Here is a 22,628-nt window from a genome sequence, read left to right on the forward strand (position 1 = left end):
CATGCTCACAACATGGGTTAGTAGCACATGCATTATCAATTAATACCATATGAGGAAAGGTGGCCTTTTCCTTGATTAGCTTGACTTGGAGTTGAGCATGAGACTCCTTGAGGTTAGCGTGAGCACCCTTCAAGACCTTGTGGGCCTTGTCAAGTATCTCAAACTCCTCTTTGAGTCTAGCATGATCAACCCCAAGTTTAGCCTTCTCGGAAGTTAGCACACGAGACACGACAAGAGCATGATCAAGATCTTTCTTTAATTTAGCATGGTCAATATTGTGTGACTCCTCAAAAGTCAAACGATGCACACGCTCTTCCTCGAGAGCATTAGAGAGATCGCATATCTCATCGGCATAGTCACGACTATGACCCTCCATCTTAGAGATGGTTTCTTCGTGAGCCTCGATCATGTCATTGGCCTCACCAAGTTGTTCCAAGAGAGCAACAAAGTGCTTCTTGGACTTAACCTTGAGCTTACTCATAAAAGACTCAAATTCATTCACTTCCTCATTAGACTCAACATGTTCATCAATGCAATCCTCCAAGGAGGGATTAGTAATGATGGTGGTTGTGATGTTGGGGGTTACCTTGCTTGAAGCTTTAGCCATGAGGCACTTGGCGGTGATGTTTTCGTTGGGTGAATCAAAGAGAGACACCGGGGGAGTAGTAGCAATGGCAACGGATGCCATGGCCATTGCTTCTCCACTTTCATCATCATCGTCATCCTCTTGGTATTCTTCTTGAACCACCAACCCACGAGTTGGAGTCTTCTTGGCGAAGTTGTTCTTGTTGGGGAAGGACTTGGCTTTGTCTTTTCGAATGAATTTTCCACCATTGTCTTCCCACTTCTCGTAAGGACAATCCACAACGAAATGGCTCACATTGCCATAGTTGAAGCAAGTTCTAACTCGTTACTTTCCCTTGACGCCACTTGAGTTGTTCTTGTTGAAGTTGGGTCTTGTATTCTTCTTGCTCCAAAATTGTCTTGAAGCAAGGGCCATGTGCTCATGATAATCATACTTGGTGTCTTCGGGATTGCTCTCCTCATCTTCCACTTCTTCCTCTTGTTCCATGATGACCTTGGCCTTCAAAGCAAGGTTGGGCTTCTTTGCCCTTTGAGAACGAAGCACCGCATTGTCGGCGGTCTTGTCCAAGATGCTCATTGCAACAAACTCATCCAACACTTCACTTGAGGTCATGGAGTGGAAGTCCGGTCTTTGATGAATGACGGATGACATGGCCTTGTTGTAGGGCATCATGGCCTTAAGGAACTTGCGCTTGATCCAATTGTCATCCGTGTCCTTGCTTCCATGATTTCGGAGTGAGACCGCGAGTTTGGTCACTCTTTGAAAGAGCTCACGAGGTTCTTCATCTTCTTTCATTGCAAACTCATCGCTTCATCTTGCACCACTTCATAGTTGGAGCGTTGAATGCTAGCACTTCCTCGATAGAGAGACTCAACACATCTCCATGCTTCTTTAGCCATGGCATGAGGTTGAAGATGAGGGAGATCTTCGGGAAGGATTGCATCTTGGATGATGAAGAGAGCACTCTCATTGAATTGATTGTCCACGGCTTCTCGAGGGGTGAAGTTGCTTGGGTCATGAGGATAGAAACCTTCTTCAATGATTCTCCAAAGGTTAGTGTTCACATGTTTTAAATGACGCTTGAAGCGATACACCCAAGAATCAAAATCTTCATGTTTATCATATTTGGGAGGAGGACCAGCATGATTCAAATGCGTGGAGGGGATTGGCCCTCCATAAATTGGGGGTTCCACATGGGCAAAGATGTCGGTGACATTTCTACCACTATTAGAAGGACTCTTTTCACTATTAGCTTCCCCCTTGCCGGAGGTAGCATCCGTCACCTTGTTAGTGGGATCACCCACTTTCATCGGCGAGGTAGATTGTTTGAGACCTTCTAGGAATTCTTTAAACATGTCCTTGACCTTGGTCGTCATGGAGGTTTTCAATGTTTCCAAAGCCACATTGAATTCCTCACGTGAGATTGAGTTACCCCCATCTCCCGTAGATGATATCGGATTCGCACCGGAGTGCTCTCCCACATCATCTACGACATCAACCATACTATTCGGACGGTAAAGTCCTTAAAAAGAGACGAGGCTCTGATACCAATTGAAAGGATCGATATGGTTGACTAGAGGGGGGGTGAATAGGCAACTAACAATTTTTAAGCTTTTCTTTACCAAATTAAACTTTGTAACAAAATAGGTTGTCTAGATGTGCAACTAAGTGAGCAACCTATATGATGCAATAACAACTAGCACAAAAGCAAGCAAGGGATACAACACAAGTAGACTTGCAAAAGTAAAGGCACGAAATAACCAAGAGTGGAGCCGGTGGAGACGAGGATGTGTTACCGAAGTTCCTTCCTTTTAAGGGGAAGTACGTCGCTGTTAGAGCGGTGTGGAGGCACAATGCTCCCCAAGAAGCCACTAGGGCCACCGTATTCTCCTCACGCCCTCACACAATGCGAGATGCCGTGATTCCACTATTGGTGCCCTTGAAGGCGGGGACCGAACCTTTACAAACAAGGTTGGGGCAATCTCCACAACAATTGGAGGCTCCCAACAACACCACGAAGCTTCACCACAATGGAGTATGGCTTTGAGGTGACCTCAACCGTCTAGGGTGCTCAAACACCCAAGAGTAACAAGATCTGCAAGGGATAAGTGGGGCGAATCGAATATCTCTTGGTGGAAGTGTAGATAGGGCCCTTGTCACCCAATCCCGAGCAAATCAACAAGTTTGATTGGCTAGGGAGAGAGATCGGGCGAAAATGGAGCTTAGTGCAAAAATGGAGCTTAGAGGTGGAAGAGGTGGTCAACTAGAGGTAGAAGACGCCCCTTATATAGTCATGGGAAATATCCAACCATTATCCACATGTTCAGCCCGCGACACGCGGTACTACCGCTCCAGGGGCGCGGTACTACCATAAGGCCGCGCGGTACTACCGTGGCGGACCACGGTACTTCCGCGACAGCAGCAGAGGCCGGGACTTGCCTGACTAGGGTGCAGTACTACCGCTTGCGCGGTACTACCGCAAGGCAGGAAAGTCATTGCCTGAGAAGGGCGCGGATGAAATAAATTACATCCGTGCCTACTTCCGCTGAAAATGAGGTGGTGCAAAAATCCGACGCGGTACTACCGCGCACGAGGCGCGGTACTACCGTAGAGGCGCGGATGTAAAAAATTACATCCGCTCCTACTACCGTGACGCCGCGGTACAAGGTAGGAGGGCCACAGTACTACGACTCATAGGGAGCGGTACTACCGTGGCCTCCAGCGGTACTACCGCACTGGACGAGCGGTACTACCGTGGGGGGCGCGGATGTAAAAAATTACATCCGCCCCTACTACCGTACCAAAGCGGCACTAGGCCTGGGAGCCACGGTACTACGGCTCCAGAGGAGCAGTACTACCGTGACCCACAGCGGTACTACCGCTGGTACTTGCGGTACTACCGCAAGTACACCAGTAGCCATCAGATTTCGGCACAACTAGGATAACGAAGAGATGCTCCAAAGTGCAAGGAAAGGTAGGACAAGTGTACGTGTTGATTCCACCCAAACCTTTCCGACGCGGACCCCCTCTTAATAGTACGGCTCTCCTATGACTCAAATCCACCAAAGAGAAACGTAGAACAACGCCGACTTCAATAGTCTCCGAGGGGCACCGAATCGTCTCGTGCCTAGTGATGAAGTATCTGAGAAACTCAAGGCACACGATTAGTCCGCAAAAGCATTGTCATCAATCACCAAAACACCTAAGGGATAAAAATAACCTTACAGTATCTATAATTTTTGATTGTTGTATGCTATTATATTACCCCTTTTGGATGTTTATGGGCTTTATTTTACACATTTATATCATTTTTGGGACTAACCTACTAACCGGAGGCCCAGCCCGTATTGCTATTTTTTTGCCTATTTCAGTATTTCGAAGAAAAGGAATATCAAACGGAGTCCAAACGGAATGAAACCTCCGGGAGCATGATTTTTGGAACGAACATGATCTGGAGAACTTGGAGTGCAAGTCAAGAAGCAAACGAGGCGGCCAGGAGATAGGAGGGCGCGCCCACCCCTCCTGGGCGCGCCCCCTGTCTCCAGGCCCCCTCGAGGTGCCACTGGCGTACTTCTTCCTCCTATATATACCTACATACCCCGAAAACATCCAGGGAGCCAACAAAAAACAATTTCCACCACCGTAACCTTCTGTATTTGCGAGATCCCATCTTGGAGCCTTCGCCGGTGCTCCGTCGGAGGGGGAATCGACCACGGAGGGCTTCTACATCAACGCCATAGCCCCTCTGATGAGTTGTGAGTAGTTTACCACAGACCTTCCGGTCCATAGTTATTAGCTAGATGGCTTCTTCTCTCTTTTTGGATCTCAATACAATGTTCCCCCCTCTCTTGTGGAGATCTATTCGATGTAAACTCTTTTTGCAGTGTGTTTGTCGAGATCCGATGAATTGTGGGTTTATGATCAAGTTTATCTATGACAAATATTTGAATCTCCTCTGAATTCTTTTATGTATGATTGAGTTATCTTTGCAAGTCTCTTCGAATTATCAGTTTGGTTTGGCCTACTAGATTGATCTTTCTTGCCATGGGAGAAGTGCTTAGCTTTGGGTTCAATCTTGTGGTGTCCTTACCCACTGATAGAAAGGGTTGCAAGGCACGTATTGTATTGTTGCCATCGAGGATAAAAAGATAAGGTTTATATCATATTGCTTGAGTTTATCCCTCTACATCATGTCATCTTTCTTAAAGCGTTACTCTGTTCTTATGAACTTAATGCTCTAGATGGATGCTGGATAACGGTCGATGTGTGGAGTAATAGTAGTAGATGCAGGCAGGAGTCGGTCAACTTGTCGCGGACGTGATGCCTATATACATGACCATGCCTAGATAATCTCATAATTATTTGCTTTTCTATCAATTTCTCGACAGTAATTTGTTCACCCACCGTAATACTTATGCTATCTTGAGAGAAGCCACTAGTGAAACCTATGGCCCCCGGGTCTATATTTTATCATATAAGTTTTCAATCTACTTTTATTTGCATATTTACTTTTTGCATCTATATTATAAAATACCAAAAATATATTTATCTTATCATATTATCTCTATCAGATCTTACTTTTGCAAGTGGCCATGAAGGGATTGACAACCCCTTTATTGCATTGGTTTCGAGTTCTTTGTTTGTTTGTGTAGGTGCGTGGGGCTTTTGAGGAGCCTTCTACTGGATTGATACCTTGGTTCTCAAAAACTGAGGGAAATACTTACGCTACTATTGCTGCATCACCCTTTGCTCTTCAAGGAAAACCAACGCAAGCTCAAGACGTAGCAAGAAGAATTTCTGGTGCCGTTGCCGGGGAGGTCTTCGCTCAAGTCAAGACATACCAAGTACCCATCACAAACTCATCTCCCTCGCATTTACATTATTTGCCATTTGCCTCTCGTTTTCCTCTCCCCCCTTCACCCTTGCCATTTTATTTTCCCTCTATTTCCCAATCTTCTCACTCTTTTGTCGCTTGCCTTTTTCTGTTTGCTTGTGTGTTGGATTACTTGTTTCCATGGCACAAGATAATACCAAATTGTGTGATTTCTCCAGTACCAATAATAATGATTTCCTTAGTACTCCGATTGCTCCCCTTAATGATGTTGAGTCTTGTGAAATCAATACTGCTTTGCTGAATCTTGTAATGAAAGATTAATTCGCCGGCCTTCCTAGTGAAGATTCCGCTACACATCTCAACAACTTTGTTGATTTGTGTGATATGCAAAAGAAGAAAGATATGGATAATGATATTGTTAAATTGAAGTTATTTCCGTTTTCACTTAGAGATCGTGCTAAAGTTTGGTTTTCGTCTTTGCCTAAAAATAGTATTGATTCTTGGAACAAGTGCAAAGAAGCTTTTATCTCTAAGTATTTTCCTCCCGCTAAGATTATCACTCTTAGGAACGATATTATGAATTTCAAACAACTTGATCATGAGCATGTTGCCCAATCTTGGGAAAGAATGAAATTGATGATTCGCAATTGCCCTACTGATGGTTTGAATTTATGGATGATCATACAAAATTATTATGCCGGTTTGAACTTTGCTTCTAGAAATCTTTTAGATTCGGCCGCGGGAGGCACGTTTATGGAAATCACGTTAGGAGATGGTACAAAACTTCTTGATAATATTATGGCTAATTATTCTCAATGGCACACCAAAAGATCTTCTAGTAAAAAGGTGTATGCTATAGAAGAAATCAATGTTTTGAGTGGAAAGATAGATGAACTTATGAAGTTGTTTGCTACTAAAAATACTCCTCTTGATCCCAATAATATGCCTTTGTCTACTTTGATTGAGAATAATAATGAATCTATGGATGTGAATTTTGTTGGTAGGAATAGTTTCGGTAACAATGCTTATAGAGGAAACTTTAATTCTAGACCGTTCCCTAGTAATTACTATAATAATTATGGAAATTCCTACAATAATTCTTATGGTAATTTTAATAAGATGCCCTCTGATTTTGAGAATGGTGTGAAGGAATTTATGATTTCTCAAAAGAATTTTAATGCTTTGCTTGAAGAAAAATGGCTCATAGTTGATGATTTGGCTAGGAACGTTGATAGGCTTTCGCTTGATGTTGATTCTCTTAAACTTAGATCTACTCCTCCTAAGCATGATATCAATGAGTCTCTCAAAGCAATGAGAATTTCCATTGATGAGTGCAAGGTAAGAACCGCTAGATTGCGTGCTAAGAAAGATTGCTTTGTAAAAGCGTGTTTGTCGGTGTCAAAACCGGCGGATCTCGGGTAGGGGGTCCCGAACGGTGCGTCTAGGTGGATGGTAACAGGAGACAAGGGACACGATGTTTTTACCCAGGTTCGGGCCCTCTCAATGGAGGTAAAACCCTACTCCTGCTTGATTGATATTGATGATATGGGTAGTACAAGAGTGGATCTACCACGAGATCAAGGAGGCTAAACCCTAGAAGCTAGCCTATGGTATGATTGTTGTAATGGTTGTTCGTGCTACGGACTAAAACCCTCCAGTTTATATAGACACGGAGAGGGCTAGGGTTACACAGAGTCGGTTACAATGGTAGGAGATCTACATATCCGTATCGCCAAGCTTGCCTTCCACGCCAAGGAAAGTCCCATCCAGACACGGGACGAAGTCTTCAATCTTGTATCTTCATAGTCTTGGAGTCCGGCCGATGATGATAGTCCGGCTATCCGGACACCCCCTAGTCCAGGACTCCCTCAGTAGCCCCTGAACCAGGCTTCAATGACGATGAGTCCGGCGCGCATATTGTTCGGCATTGCAAGGCTGGTTCCTCCTCCGAATAATTCATAGAAGATTGCGAACACCAGGATAGTGTCCGGCTCTGCAAAATAAATTCCACATTCCACCGTAGAGAGAATAATATGTACACAAGTTCAATCTGCTGACGTATTCTGTGGCATGACGTCACACCACCAACAAGCCTTTACTTGGATTGTTTTTTATTATACCACCTTAGCGCGTTTAGCGAAGCGGTTTCCTTGGCACATCTTGTCGAAGCAGAGATCGTGTTCCCCTTATTCTGGGATTCCCATCAATACGGACGTGGGTAACCCAACCGTGCTCGTTGCCACGCCTCCTCTATCGAAGGTGAGTCCCAAACGGTCACGGGGATGGCTCTTGGTATTCTCCCTCTTTATAATGAGACCAAGGTTCATTTCTTTTCTTCAATCCTCAATTGAATCTACCCCTCGCCCCGAGTTCCAACACCCAGAGCCTCAGATTCGAGCGCCTCGGACCTTCAACGATGTCCGGCTCCGACCTACAGGGCCGGTGGATGCCCTCCTCCGTCACGGAAGAGGACGTGCTAAAGCTGAGAGAAGCCAAGTACCTGACTTACGAGATTTCGCATAGGTTGCCCGTCAAAGGGCAAGTCATTCCCACTCCCGAGCCCGGCGAAAGCGTCGTGTTTGTGTCCCACCTCCGTCGGGGTTTAGGCTTCCCGATGGATCCTTTTGTGAGAGGGCTCATGTTTTACTATGGGTTGGAATTCCACGACTTGGCTCCGGAGTCCATCCTCCACATCTCATCATTCATTGTCATCTGCGAAGCCTTCCTCCGCACTACCCCTCACTTCGGCTTGTGGCTTAAAACCTTCAACATGGAGCCGAAGATGATCGAGGGGCGTCAAGCAGAGTGCGGCGGGGCGGTTGTAAGAAGGAGGGCCGATGCTCCGTGGCCCGAGGGCTCTTTCCAGGAGGAGCTCGGCTTGTGGCAACAGGAGTGGTTCTACATAACCGCTCCCAGGGGCAGCAGGCAGAAGCCGCCGCCCATCTTCTGCTCAGGCCCTCCACAGCGGCTGATGTCCTGGGTCACCCAAGGGCTCAACTGGGGGCCGCCGAAGGACGTACCCCTATTGCAGGGCCGGATTCGAGACCTCCAAGAGAGGGAGATCAATCTGGTCGTAGTGATACAGTTTATGCTGATTCGGTGTCTCCTGCCCTGCAAGCGTCGCCCCCTCCGTCTGTGGGAGTTCAATCCAGAGGGCCCACGAGCTCTTCAACACTTTATGGGTACGACACCCGTGGAGATGTATAAATCGTTCTTCGGATCACAAGAAGTGTGTCCGGAATTGACCGAGGATGCTGGTTCAAGCTGCAATCGCCCGGATGCTCAGGTAAGTAGCCCTGTGTCCGGACACACTGTTTGTTTGCGCCTTCTTGAATTTGCCTTTTAACCCATCGTCTCTTGAATAGGAGTGGATAGCGCAAGCGAAACTGATACGGTGTCCGGCCCCCCTCCCGGAGACCGCGCCGGATCCCGTGCTGGTCAGGATGCTGAAGGTTGCGCCTTCAGAGGAAGGCGAGGGGAAGAACAGGGACACTACCGCCTCTACCAAGGAGGCTTTTGAGAAAGGGGGAATCGAGAATCCCTCCTTCCAAGGGGAGAGGAGGACTGCTTCCGAAAACCCGGAAGCCAAGGCTTCGAAGCGGGGGAAGAGATCTTCACTAGAGGGTCCTGCGTCCGGGGAGGACCCGGCCGCACTATCTCCCCTAAGGAATCAGCCCTCCAGCGAGCCGTAAGTAGAAAAAAGGGGGGTTCTGTAATAAGAGACATCCCTACTTTTGCTTCTGAGGATAACCGAAGTTTTTACCTTGTAGTTCGGATCTCCGTCCTTCTCAGATGAGCTCGTCTTCGGGGGACCTTCGTCCGGAGATGATGGAGAGCGAGACGCCTCCATCTGCCGCACCTTCGGATAGGGCGGACTAACCTGAGGTGTCATCACGGAGGGTATCCCCGAGTCCGACAGGGCCAGAGAGTTCGGCACCAACTAGTGTGCGGCCGGGGGAGCTGAAGGATCTGCTTGAGAGGGCGTCTATCTCAGAAGGTCACCTTACATTGATGAGTATGGTGATTGGAAGAATTTCATCCGCCGAAGGCGGGTTGCATGATGCCGTCAGAAGCTTGCTGGCGGGGTTTGAGGTACGTAAAAATGACATACCTTTTGACAGTTTTACACATAAAGTGCGCCCTGTATAGATAGTAGCCCCTGAGACTCGGTAGGTTGTCGAGAACGACAGCGTGCCGAGGATCAAAATCACAGGTATTGATTTTCACCTTTCCTATGCAGGTGGCGGATAGTCCGGTGGCCATCCGGACTGATGGAGTTGCCGAACTAAAGCGGCAGCTCGACGTTGCGGATGTGGACATCGCGCTGGTCAATAAGCGACTTGACGAGTCACAAGGTAGGTTTTTTCTCCGTGGTCACCTAGTAAGGGAGCCGAAGCCCACCTCCTACAACATGTGTGCTCAATGCAGATGGTGCCGCTGCTGTGGAGAGCCTTCGGGCAGAACTTGCTCGAGCCAAGGAGCAGGCCAGAAGGAGTGATGTGGCTGCCTCGAGGGCGGCCGAAGAGCTAGAAGCCGAAAGGGCTGCTCACTGCCGAAGCAGGAAGGAGATGGCCGAAATGCCGTGAAGTTGAAAGATGTTACCGACCGCTATGAGGTTCTTGAAAAAGAATGCCGAGCAGAGCAATAATACCTGAGGAAGGCCACCGCCGAAGCCAAGGATGCCCGTTCTGCAATGAGGTCTATAAAGGAGGAGCTGCGCTAGGCCGGAGATATTGTGGCTGGCAAGCCCTTTCTGCTGCGCAGGAGGTTTACAGATCCGAAGTACGCTCAGCTTGGCCAGCTGTGGGGTCCGGAGGATCCTTAGATGGACTTAGCGGCGAGTGCGGCAGATGTTGTTGTGCACTTCCGAAGTCAAAAGGATCACGAGACGGAAGAGCTTTTTTGGTCTCAATTCCATAGTCCGGAGCGTTCACTTCCGCTGACTGATCGGTTGGCTGAGTGGGCTGAGCTAAATAGATTGTCCGGACTTGGCATGACGGATATCGTGGCTCATGTCTGGCCGGATAGGCCCAAGCCGAAGAGTTATTTCGGCTTATTGCAGCAATTCCTTGGGGCGGTGCCACATATAAAGGCGATGAAGCGGTCGGCCTGCATAGAGGGTGCACGGATGGCCCTCGCCCGTGTGAAGACATACTAGACGGAAATGGATGCCACCGATGTTGCAACCCGGGGTTCGGACGAGAGCCGGTTACTCGCCGAGCACTATTTCGGGGAAGTTCTGCGTGGTGCTCGTGTAATAGAGTCGCAGTGCTCAAAAAATGTCATGTTCAAATGAACTTTATGGTTTGTAAAACGATGTTTATAATATAAGCGCTTTTTGTACTTGTGCGTTCAAGTATTGAAATATCTCCTGTGCGGCCGTTTAATGTATACTTGTGTATAACCTGAAAGATGGCAGTCTTCGGCTTCAGCCCCCACGCACATGGTGCGGGGGTGTTTGCGAAATAGCGCATTTTCACACTTAATCCAACGTCTTGGTCCTATGAAGGAGGTGATAGCGTAGCAAATGAGGCAACCAGACTATGATGCTTTATCACTTTCACTTAGCCATAGGAGTTCGAAGGTGGGGCTATGATATAGCCCCTAGGGGCACCGCGCTCTCCGAATTTGGGGCGCGTGTGTGCCTAGCCGGGAAGCGGTCCTTCGTCAAAGCGGAGGAATTCTAAACATTCCGGAGGTCAATCAAGTGGTTGACCAGTCTCTCGCTACATCATGATAGTCAGTTTTCGGCTTTCTCTACTGAGGTGCTCACCCGGCCGAACCGGGGCACAATCGCAGTAGTTCTCCTGGTGCCGCGTTAGCCGATGATACGGAATGTAAGGCAGCAAAACACACGAGCCGGGCAAACCCAACATTTGACCAAAGACATGATTCAGAGCTGATGCATATAAGGCCTAACTCGAGACGCCGAACACTCCCTGAGGTGTTCGGTCTTTATGATGACGGGCAGATCAATGCCCTAAGCCCCTAGTGTCCAGGTACACGCAGGGTCCTCTGACGCGGCCGATGCCAAAACGTCAGCCTCCTCTCTGGTTAGGATGAGAAACCAGGGGATGTATAGCAACAAGAGACAGTAAAAAAGGTTTACGCAGGGTCTTAATCTGAAAAGAATCCTTGCAACGGGTCCCTACTGCACGTCTCCGCCTGTGTCTCTGTTGTTAGTAGGGGTACCCTAGTATCCCGAACTTGTGCACAGGCAGTCGCAGCGCCCCGCGGCAAGGCTCGCCGGGTGACCGCCAAAGCCCTCCGTGGTTCCTTTGGAGCCATTCAAGAACAAAGTGTTTGAGTCAAGGAGAACAAGGCCCCGGCAAGAGGAGCTTGCCGGGAAGGCCAACTGAGGCATTCCAAGGAACTTGCCGCGACGCGCCGCGTGTCCCGGCAAGGCCCAGTGAGCGACAAGCTCCCGGACGCCCGGCAAGACGAGCTTGCCGGAGAAGCATCACAAAGCCCGGCAAGCAACAAGCTTCCGGACACGACAAGACGCTTGCCGCGGCAGGCTACCACCTTGCACCCGTGCTCCAGCGCATCCACCAACGTGTCGCCCCTGGGACCGTTCCAGGCGCGCGTGGCGAGAAGCTGTGCAGCCAGCGGGGCGAGGTGGCAAGCGGAGATGACGAGATGGCCATCGTGGCAAGCGGTGGCTCCCCTAACGGTTGCTTTTCTGCACTGTTTGGGCGACGCGGATGGGCATTTAATGCCTTTGTCCCCTACCGTCAGAGTTAGGTAGGGTACACTGTACAAGTAGTTGTACCAACCACATCTTTTACATTTTTGCCCTCGCCTACGTTGCCACCTGTCGGTGACCCCTTTAGCGTATAAAAGGAGGCCCATGCGCAACAGAGAGGGGGTTCGAAACATTCGAAACTAGAGAACACTCACGCTTCCAAGCAAGAATAGAATACAATCACAAAGCAGCAGTAGGAGTTTTATCTCTCCGGAGAGCTCCGAAGCTGGGTAAAACCGCTCACGTGCTTCGCCTTGATCCGCTCTTCGTGCGATCTCCGCTCCCTGCCGGACCGAAAAGGGGCCCTGCCCCATAGGTGTTCGTTCCCACGACATCTTTGGCGCGCCAGGAAGGGGGCGTCGAGGTTGCGTGAACCTGATCCGGCGTTCACGCGGGCTAGATCTTCGTCATCTACATCAACACGCCACCGAAGAAGAAGGCTTCGGAAGTGGCCGCTCCGTCTACGTCGATCCCACCGCCACCGGAGCAGACGGGTGGTGGGGTGGACACCGGCGGAGGAACGGGCGCTGACGAGGGAGCTCACACTGCTGCCAGGTCCAAGGACAAGGCCCCGCAAACCTCGGCGTCCGTACATTCACCCCGCCCCTCTCAGGAGGCGCGGGACCGATAGCGTCATGGTGCTCGCAGTACCATACGTGCGTTGGAACAAGGCCAAGCTGGTGGATCCCGGGACGCTCAAGGTCAGCATGCACGCCAGCATGCTGGCACGAGCGCGGCACGGTCGCCTGGACGAGATGCTGCTCCTTCTAACACAGTTAGAAGTTCGAGCATATCCCGCTCCTCGCGCCGTTCACCACCGCCGCCAAAGAATCCAGAAGAAGCGTTGGCCCGAGCTCAACTGCGCCTGGATTACCCTCCAGCGCCGGACAAGATCAACAATTGGAGGGCCACCATTCAGAGTCTCATCGGCTTCGCCAACGGCGACACTCCCCGGCAACCGAGCACATCGAAGCCGCGGCAAGACGCCCAGGCGCGAGCCGATGGCGACAAGACCGGTGGGGGTGCGACTACCGTGCACTCTCCACCCCGAAGGCCAAGATCGCCGACTCACCGGGTCAATCTCGACAGCGACTCCACCGCATCGTCGGATCCGCGAGCTCGTCACGATCAGCGCCAAGTTCTTCAAGAACGGCAGCAAGAGGATGCTCGTACTCGCATCGAGCGCCGAAGAGAAGCGCGGCGTTAATCAGACCAGCGCGCTGGGCCCGCTGTAGACATGCATGCGCCAGGGGAACCAGGCGACTTGCCATACGCGGTAGGTTGCCCTTCCTTCACTCGTGAGCTGCGACAAGTCCAGTGGCCCAGTACAAAAAACTTCAAACCAGATGTACCAGAGAAGTACGACGGCAGGTTGCATCCGTCGGAGTTCCTCAGCATCTACACCATCGCGGTGCAAGCTGCTGGGGGGCGCGACGACAAGATCCTTGCCAACTACTTCCCGCTGGTGCTCAAGCCCAATGTCAGATCTTGGCTCATGCACTTGCCGGACAACTCCATATCCTCATGGGCAGATCTGTGCCATCAGTTTGTCGGCGCCTTTACAGGCGGCCACAAGCCTCACGGCCAAGAGAGTGATCTTCATCTGCTCGCCCAGAAGGGAGGAAAGCCCCTGCGCAAGTACATTCAGAGATTCAGCCAAGTGCAGCGCAACATCCCAGATGTCCACCCTGCCGCGGTCATCAGCGCGTTCCATCAGAACATGCGAAACCGTAGGATGAGGGAGGAGATGGCGATGTGCAAGATCAGGGATGTTAGTGAGTTGTATGCCCTGGCCGACAGATGTGCGCGTGCTGAGGAAGGGAGGAAACTCCTCGGAGAGAACGCAGGAGCAGGAGGATCTGACAGTGAAGATGCCGCCCCGGCAAGGAAAAACCGGCGGCGGAACAACAAGAAGAGGAAAGCCAAAGATGTGCTAGTCGTCGAGCAGTCCGGCAACGGAGGTGGCGCCGAGAAAGCCAAAGCTAGTAGCTCTGGCGAGGCTGTGGCGGCCGCCGACAAGCAGGATGGCTCCGGCAAGCAGTATTGCAAGATCCACCGCACCAAGGGCCATGATCTCCAGACCTGCAAGAAAGTTGAGCAGCTTGTTGAACAGCAGAAAGCTGAGTATGAGCAACGCGACAAGGAGAAGGCCCAAGAAGGTACTGGAGGATCCGGCAAGAAGCGTCCCGGCCGGGGAGGACGCCGCGGCAAAGCCAAGCAGCGGCAAGGAGACAGACCTCCCCGCGGCCGCGACAAGGATGAAGATGAAGACGAAGATGAAGACATGGATGATGATGAGGCCGACAAGCAGGAGTTTTAGAAAGCCACAGAGGTCCTGTGCGTTGACGGTGGTGCTTCTCTGCATACTTCACACCGCCAGCTCAAACAGTGGGTGCGGGAAGTTAATGCAGCAGAACCACCAGTTGACTCACGCAAGCCTCTGAAGTGGTCCAGCACGCCTATCATCTTTGATGTTGAGGACCACCCTGATCGCATAACTGCGGTCGGGTGCTTGCCGATGTTGGTTTCGCCAACTATCCGTAACCTCAAGGTCACAAAGATGCTAGTTGACGGCGGGGCCGGCTTGAACCTGATCTCCTCCGCGGTACTCCAGAAGCTCCAGATCCCTGACAGCGAGCTTGAAGAGACCGGTACATTCCAAGGAATCAATCTGGAAAGGAGCAAGCCGAAAGGGAAGATCACGTTGCCAGTAACATTTGGCAGCGAGCTGAACTTCAGGACTGAGAGGGTCACCTTTGACGTTGCTGATTTCCCGTTGCCCTACAATGGGATACTCGGCCGTCCAGCACTCGCCAAGTTCATGGCAGCCTCTCACTATGCATACAACGTACTGAAGATGCCAGGTCCGATAAGCGTCATCTCTGTCCCTGGTGACAAGAAGGATGCCCTTATCTGTACCGACAAGATTTACCGGGAAGCAGCAGCCGCAGCAGATCGCAAGACACTTGCCGCTGAAGCTCCCGGGGGGAAGAAGAAGACCAAGTCCGGCAAGAGCTCTGATGCCCACTCCGGCAAGCGCACCTCTTCGGAGTGCTGCGCTACCGTCGAGGACGCACCATCGAGCTCCACCGGCAAGTGTAAGAAGGCAAAGACAGCTTCACCAGAGACCAAGAAAGTGTCCACCAAGGAGGACGGCGCTGGTGGTACCTTCACCATCAGTGCCACGCTCGACCCTAAATAGGAAAGCACGCTCATTGCTTTCCTGTGGGCGAATGTCGACGTGTTTGCATGGTAACCGTCTGACATCCCCGGTGTTCCCAGGAAAGTAATTGAGGACCACCTTGCCGTCTGTCCTCACGCGCGGCCCGTCAAGCAGAGAGTCAGGAAACAAGCAATGGAGCGCCAAGAATTCATTGCAGAAGAGATCAAGAAGTTGGAAGCAGCAGGCCTTGTCAGAGGAGTGCTCCATCCTACATGGTTGGCCAATCCTGTAGTCGTACGCAAGGCGAACGGGAAATGGAGGCTTTGTATTGACTTTACTGATGTTAATAAAGCTTGTCCCAAAGACCCATTTCCCTTGCCGCGCATTGACCAGATTGTTGACTCCACGGCTGGATGTGATTTGCTTTCATTTCTTGACGCATACTCAGGGTACCATCAGATCTTCATGGCAGAAGAAGACGAGGAGAAGACCGCATTCATCACTCCATGTGGCACGTACTATTTCGTACGGATGCCTTTCGGATTAAAGAATGCTGGTTCAACATTTGCGAGAGTAGTCCATCACGCTTTTGAGCCGCAGATACACAGAAATGTGGAAGCATACATGGATGACATAGTGGTCAAGAGCAAGGACAAGGCAACCCTGATTCAAGATTTAGATGAAACTTTCACAAATCTGCGCGAGATGAACCTCAAGCTTAACCCCGAGAAGTGCGTGTTTGAAGTCCCTTCCGGCAAGCTTCTCGGGTTCTTCATGTCTCAGTGGGGAATAGAAGCCAACCCCGACAAGATCAAGGCCATTGAGCAGATTGAAGCACCGAAGCGCGTCAAGGATGTACGAAGGCTTGCCGGTCGCGTGGCTGCTCTCAGCAGGTTCATCTCTAAGTCTGTTGAGCGCGCCCTGTCATTTTTCAAAATATTGAAAAAGGCAGGTCCAATGAAATGGACTCCGGAAGCGGAGGCTGCGCTGCAGGTCTTGAAGAGGTACCTGTCCTCCACTCCAATACTTGTCGCACCTAAACCACAAGAGAAGTTGCTGCTGTATATAGCGGCAACCAATCAAGTGGTTAGTGCTGCGTTAGTGGCGGAGAGGGAGGCGGATGATGAGCCGGCAACCTTGGCAGAGACATCCACCGACAAGCAGGGGGCTTCGCCAACAAGCTCTGGTCCCGACAAGGGTGGATCTGCGCAAGCGCATGAGGAGGTGCAGAAGAAAATGGTGCAGCGCCCAGTTTACTTTGTCAGTTCCCTTCTGCAGGGGGCTAGGTCAAGGTACTCTGGTGTGCAGAAATTGCTTTTCGGCCTTCTCATGGCCTCGAGAAAGCTGCGCCATTACTTCCAAGCACATGAGATCACCGTTGTCACTCGCTTTCCGCTGAAAAGGATACTGCAGAATCCAGAAGCAACAGGCAGGATTGTCGAGTGGGCACTGGAACTGTCAAGCTTTGGCCTCAAGTTTGAAAGCACTTCAACTATCCAGAGACGAGCGCTGGCAGAATTCATAGCAGAGTGGACGCCAACGCCAGATGAAGAAATTCCAGAAACGAGCATCCCCGTCAAGGAGGCAAGCAAAGAGTGGCTCATGTACTTTGATGGTGCCTTCTCGCTGCAAGGCACCGGTGCGGGCGTGCTGCTTGTCGCACCCACCGGAGAGCACCTCAAGTACATAGTCCAGATGCACTTTCCCAAGGAGCAAGCAACAAACAATACTGCAGAGTATGAAGGCTTGCTTGCCGGTCTCAGGATCGCGGCAGACCTTGGGATCAAGAAGCTCATTGTCAGGGGTGACTCACAGCTTGTCGTCCGCCAAGTGAACAAGAATTACCAGAGTCCGTTGATGGAAGCTTACGTCGATGAGGTAAGAAAGTTAGAAGAGCACTTTGACGGCCTACAGATGGAACATGTTCCGAGAGCTCAGAACGACATCGCTGATGGCCTGTCAAAGTGCGCTGCACTAAAGTTACCTGTGGAGCCAGGGATCTTTGTGCTCAAGCTGACTCAACCATCCGTAACACCGTCAACTGGACAGAGCAAGAAGAGAAAGTTGGTTTCTGGTGACTATTTTCCGGCAGAGCTCCCCGAAGCCGCCGCCAAGAAGGTCCCCAAGATCAACACCAAGAGTGCTGAGGAGCAGTCTGCTCCGACAAGCCCTAGGGTTTGTTTCGTTGAAGCAGACGCTCCCGACAAGTTTTGCTCCGGCAAGCTTGTCGGGGAACTTCCAGCTCCGGCTGAGCCGCAGGTTCTTGCCGTAGAAGCTGATGTTCCCGCAGCAGCATATGTGCCTTTGGTCCTTGTTGTCGAGCCGCAAGCTCCAGCATGGGCACAGCAGATTGTCCGATTCCTTCAGACAGGAGAGCTTCCCGAAGAGCAAGAAGAAGCGGAAAGAGTAGCCCGACAGTCAAATATGTACCAGTTCGTCGACGACGTACTGTACAAAAGAAGACTCAACGGTGTGAAATTGAAGTGTATTCCCCAGGAAGACGGACAAGAGCTGTTGGCGGAGATACATGGAGGCATATGTGGTCACCACATTAGCGCGAGAGCACTTGTCGGCAAGGCGTTCCGGCAAGGTTTCTTCTGGCCGACAGCCCTCCAGGATGCAACTGCACAAGTAACCAAGTGTGAAGCGTGCCAGTTCCATTTCAAGCAGATACACCAGCCAGCTCAAGCTCTCCAGACGATCCCTTTATCCTGGCCATTTTCAGTCTGGGGGCTCGACATCCTCGGCCCCTTTCCCCGAGCTGTCGGGGGCTTTGAGTACTTGTACGTTGCGGTCGACAAGTTCACAAAGTGGCCGGAAGTGGAAGTAGTGAGGAAGGTGACAGCACAGTCAGCAGTCAAGTTCTTCAGGTCGATTGTTTGCCGTTTCGGAGTCCCTAACAGGATCATCACCGACAACGGCACGCAATTCACGAGCCGCACCTTCATGCAGTACGTCCAAGATCTTGGCGCCAAGGTCTGCTTTACTTCTATTGCTCACCCGAGAAGCAACGGTCAAGCGGAGAGGGCAAATCCTGAAGTGCTGCGCGGGCTCAAGACCAGGACTTTCGACAGGCTCCACAAGTGCGGAAAAAACTGGATCGAGGAGCTGCCGGTGGTTCTTTGGTCGATCAGGACGACACCAAATCGAGCCACTGGCCAGACACCTTTCGCTCTCGTCTACGGAGCAGAGGCAGTTCTCCCCATGGAACTCGTATACGGGTCGCCTCGAGTTCTCGCTTATGATGAGCTCGAGCAAGAGCAGCTGCGACAAGATGACGCGCTGCTCCTTGAGGAAGATCGTCTTCAGGCTGCTGTACGAGCTGCTCGATACCAGCAAGCTTTGCGCCGCTACCATAGCCGCAAAGTTAATGCCAGAAGCCTCGAGGAAGGCGACCTTGTTCTTCGGCGCGTTCAGTCCGCCAAGAATTCCAACAAGTTGATGCCAAAGTGGGAAGGCCCTTACCGGGTGAAACGAGTCACTAGGCCCGGCGCTGTCCGCCTTGAGACCAAAGATGGCTTTCCGGTGAGCAACTCCTGGAACATTGAGCATCTTCGTAAGTTTTACCCGTAAGGCGCGGTTGCCGGAACCTGTTCCGGCAACCACCTTTTGTACAAGCCTTGCCGCTGTTGCATGTAACCCTTTGTACAAAGCCGGGCACAGACCCCGTGCATAAATAAAGTTCGTGTGCTCCGCACATCTTGTCAATTTCATGCTTTTTGTTATTTTGCATGTATTTTCTGACACTTTGTGCAGCACCTACCCCCTGTAAGCAATAACGAGCCATAAGGCACCATATCTTTATTTTCTCTTCTTTCTTTTTCTCAAAGAAAGGAAAAGGTTCCCTCGCGCACAAGTTTACCGGGGGGGAAGGAGAAGATAATGGTGTGGACCAGGCGTCGTTCAAGCAAATATCGCCTTACCGGGAAGCAAACGACAGAAAAGCTAAGTTGCCAAAGTTTGAGCGATCAGTTTTTAAATTTTTTAAGTTATCTTCCTTGAACGACCGTGCTTTGTATGGAAAACCTGTGCGCGGAGGAATCAACTCGTAGCTAGTTGCGCCCTTACTTTGTTTCGAGTCCGCTCAACAATTTAAGTGTGCTGCGACTAGTTGCGACAAGGTTTGTTGTCGGTAGCGGCACCGCCAGCAGGCTGCTGATGTTCCGCACTCAGCGCTCGCGGCAAGGGTGCCTGTGCCGGCAAGTTCCCTAAAAGCGTAGGGCAAAACATACAAAGGGAGGAATCAAGTAGAGGAAGTAACATAGCAGTAGATACCCAAAATAAAGTTATATTACAAGATAGCTTGCCGCAGCTCTAACGGGTTATTATCGTAACATGACTAGCAGCGGCAAGAAAAGAAGAAAACGAGCGGCCTAATCTACGCGGCCGCCATCAACCCTCCTAACCTCATTCACCTTGTCCACAATGGGTGCGACAAGGGCCTTGAGCGCTTCCAGATCAGCGTCCGCCGGTAGCTTCTTGAGGACGTTGGTGAGGTTGAGGCCTGGGTTGCGGAAGGCCACCTTCACCAACACCTTCTCCAGAACTCTGGCGCAGATCGTGCGCGACTCGTCGGCCAGCTGCTTTGGGATCTTCTCTCGGAGCCGCTGGAGAGCCGTCGCCACGCCCTTGAAGAACAGAGTGAGCTTGGCGCTGGGCTCGAGGTTCTCGTCGGAGGAGTACCCGAGATCCTCCACCCCCAGCTGCACCAGCTCCTCGTCGGTGACTGCAGCGATGTTCATGAGGCCCTCTGTCCAGAGCTCCACCGTCTCCCTGAAGGTGTTCTGGGTTTCGGCGGCCCTCGTCAGAAGCGCTTCGTTGCCCTTGATCTCCTCCTTCAGGGCCACCTCCCGCTCCTTGGCGTTGTCCAGCGTCTCGGTCAGGGTGGCTAGCTTCAACTCTAGATCAGTGTTGGAGTCCTTGGTGGCGTTCAGCTCCTTGCCCTTCTCAACGAGTTGGCCCTGCAGCTCACCATGGGCGAGGGCGTCTTTCTCACGCTCACGCTGGAGCACGGCAAGCTCTTCATCCCTCGCCTTGAGATTGGCCTCCAACTGCGTCACCTTTGTCTCCAGCTCTTTCTTGGTGGCCTCGGCAGCTGCGGCCGCGTCCTTTGCTTCCTTGACAGCCCCGCCAAGCGTTTGCTCGCACGCGGCAAGATCCTCCTCGTGGCTGTCAAGGTTAACCTTCCGCTGCGACAGCTCACCTTCCCGCGCAAACAGCTCCTCAGCGGCAAGCCGCTGCTGCTCTTCGGCTTCAGCCTTCTTGAGGAGAAAGGCTTTCTGCGCCTCAACAAGCTGCGCTCGCTCCTCCGCAATGGACCGGAAAGCTTCCTGATTGCGCTCCCGAAGCTCCTCCGCGCGCTTCTCAATGTCTGCTCCCGCCTGTGCAACAAGCACTTCCCGGGACTCCACCTTGGCTTGTCGGGCGCGGTAGAGCGACACCAGCTTCCGGAGCAGCTGCTACTCCTCAGACTCGCCGCTGCTGCTGCTTGGCGCGTTGACCAGTGTCAGCCCAGCAGAGGCAAGCACCTCCCCGTCAAAAGTTTCCCCTTCAATCGGCGCCCTGGAGCTTGAAGCCCAGGGGAGCTTGATGAAGACACCGTCGCCGGCCTTCAAGTAGGCGCCGGGCTGGGGCTCTTCGGAGCCTGGCGCTGCATCAGCGGCGGAGGGGTCGGCGGTCGGTGTAGCGCCTTGCGCTCCTGCGCCCTCAAGGTCGTCAGTGCAATCGCCGGACCCCTCGCCAGCTTTTGCGCCGGCAGCCTTGGCGGCCTCTTCGCCGGCAGGATCATCAGCACCGGCCTCTCCTTCGGTGGCGGTGGCGTCGTCAGTGTTGCCACGCACGTTCTCCTCGCCGGTGGCCTCGGTCTCCATCGGCTCCGTGGAAGGTGGATCTGAGAGCCGGAAGAGGGAGAAAAGTCAAGCAAATATCCAGAAAAGAAAAATCAGAAGAAGAACACAAGGGAAGTTTCAAGCAAGGGGTTACCTGCACTAGGATCCACGGTCATGGGCTCCACCACCGGGGGTTCGCTAGTGCTGCCCCTTGCCGGAGGCTCCTCCCTTGCCGGAGATTTCTCCCTTGCCGGAGAACGCTCCCTTGCCGGGGAATCCTCCCTTGGCGGTGTAGTTGAAGCAGATGGCACGTCGGAGGCAGTTTCCGAGCCCTCCTGGTGAAGCTGTTCTGCTCCTACACAAACAAACCCATAGTCAGATGTCAGCAAAGGAAAGAACACCCATGCGCACCAGCGGGAAGTAAACTGTATACTTACGCTGGGGGCTGCGCTGGGGGCTGCTTCGGGAAGTAGTTGCCGGGTCCGGCAAGGTGGTCTCGGGTGCACCCCCTGCCGTCGCGGTGGGCTCGTCCCTGATGATAACCACTGGAACTTTGGCCCTCTTCACCGCTCTCTGCGCCAGGGTCCTGAAACGGGACAAGGTTCAGAGTAAAGCAGATCAGATACAAGACAAAAACAGCAAAAATTGAAGAACTACAAGTACAACAAGGTTTCTTACTCGTCTTCTTCCTCGTCGGAGCTGAGTGCAGAGAGGTCGAAGTCAGGCCCACCTTCGGCGCGATGAGGCGGAGGAGTAGGTGCCCTTGGCCGCTTGGCGGGGGCAGCGACGGTGGTCCGGGACGACCCCGCTCCAGTTGCCGGCGCGGTGCGAGACGCTCCCGCGGCAACATTGCTTGTCGCGGCAGAGCGTGTCACGCGGCGCGACGGCTGCTGACCCGTCTGCCGCCCTGCTACATCTCCGGCCTTGCGGAGACGCCTTCTTGGTGGAGCTGGGGGCTGCGCTGGGGGCTCCGCCTGCGGCAAGGTGCCTGGAGACGACGGGCCACTCGCACCCTCAGCGGGCTCGCTCGACTCGGCGTCTGGCGCGGCAAGCTCCTCCTCGCCGTCAAGCCACTCTCGCTCGGCAAGGCTTGCCGCCTCTGCCGCCTCCGCCTCCTCCACGGTGAACCCAAACTCACCCGCGGCTGCGGCCGCCGCCGCCTCTTCCGCCCTGGTGGCGATGTGCTGCATCTCCTCCTCGGTGGTGTCGCGGGTGAGGAGCCTCTGTTCGTCGGTGTGGACCGCCACCTCCACCAGGCCGTCGAAGAACTGCTACACAACATCGTCCGCAGGCTCTTGCCAAGTGGGGACGATTCCATGCGAGTCGCACTGCGGCATCATTGCGCGGATGCGGTCGAGCGAAGAGTTGTTGCACAGCGGAACGACACCCGTCGGCAACCTAAACCACTCGGGATGCTGAGAGTCATGCTTGAACAGCTCCTTAAGCATCGCGTCCAACTCCATGACGGTGAA

Source organism: Triticum dicoccoides, chromosome 2B (assembly GCF_002162155.2).
Source record: "Triticum dicoccoides isolate Atlit2015 ecotype Zavitan chromosome 2B, WEW_v2.0, whole genome shotgun sequence".
Taxonomy (NCBI): domain Eukaryota; kingdom Viridiplantae; phylum Streptophyta; class Magnoliopsida; order Poales; family Poaceae; genus Triticum; species Triticum dicoccoides.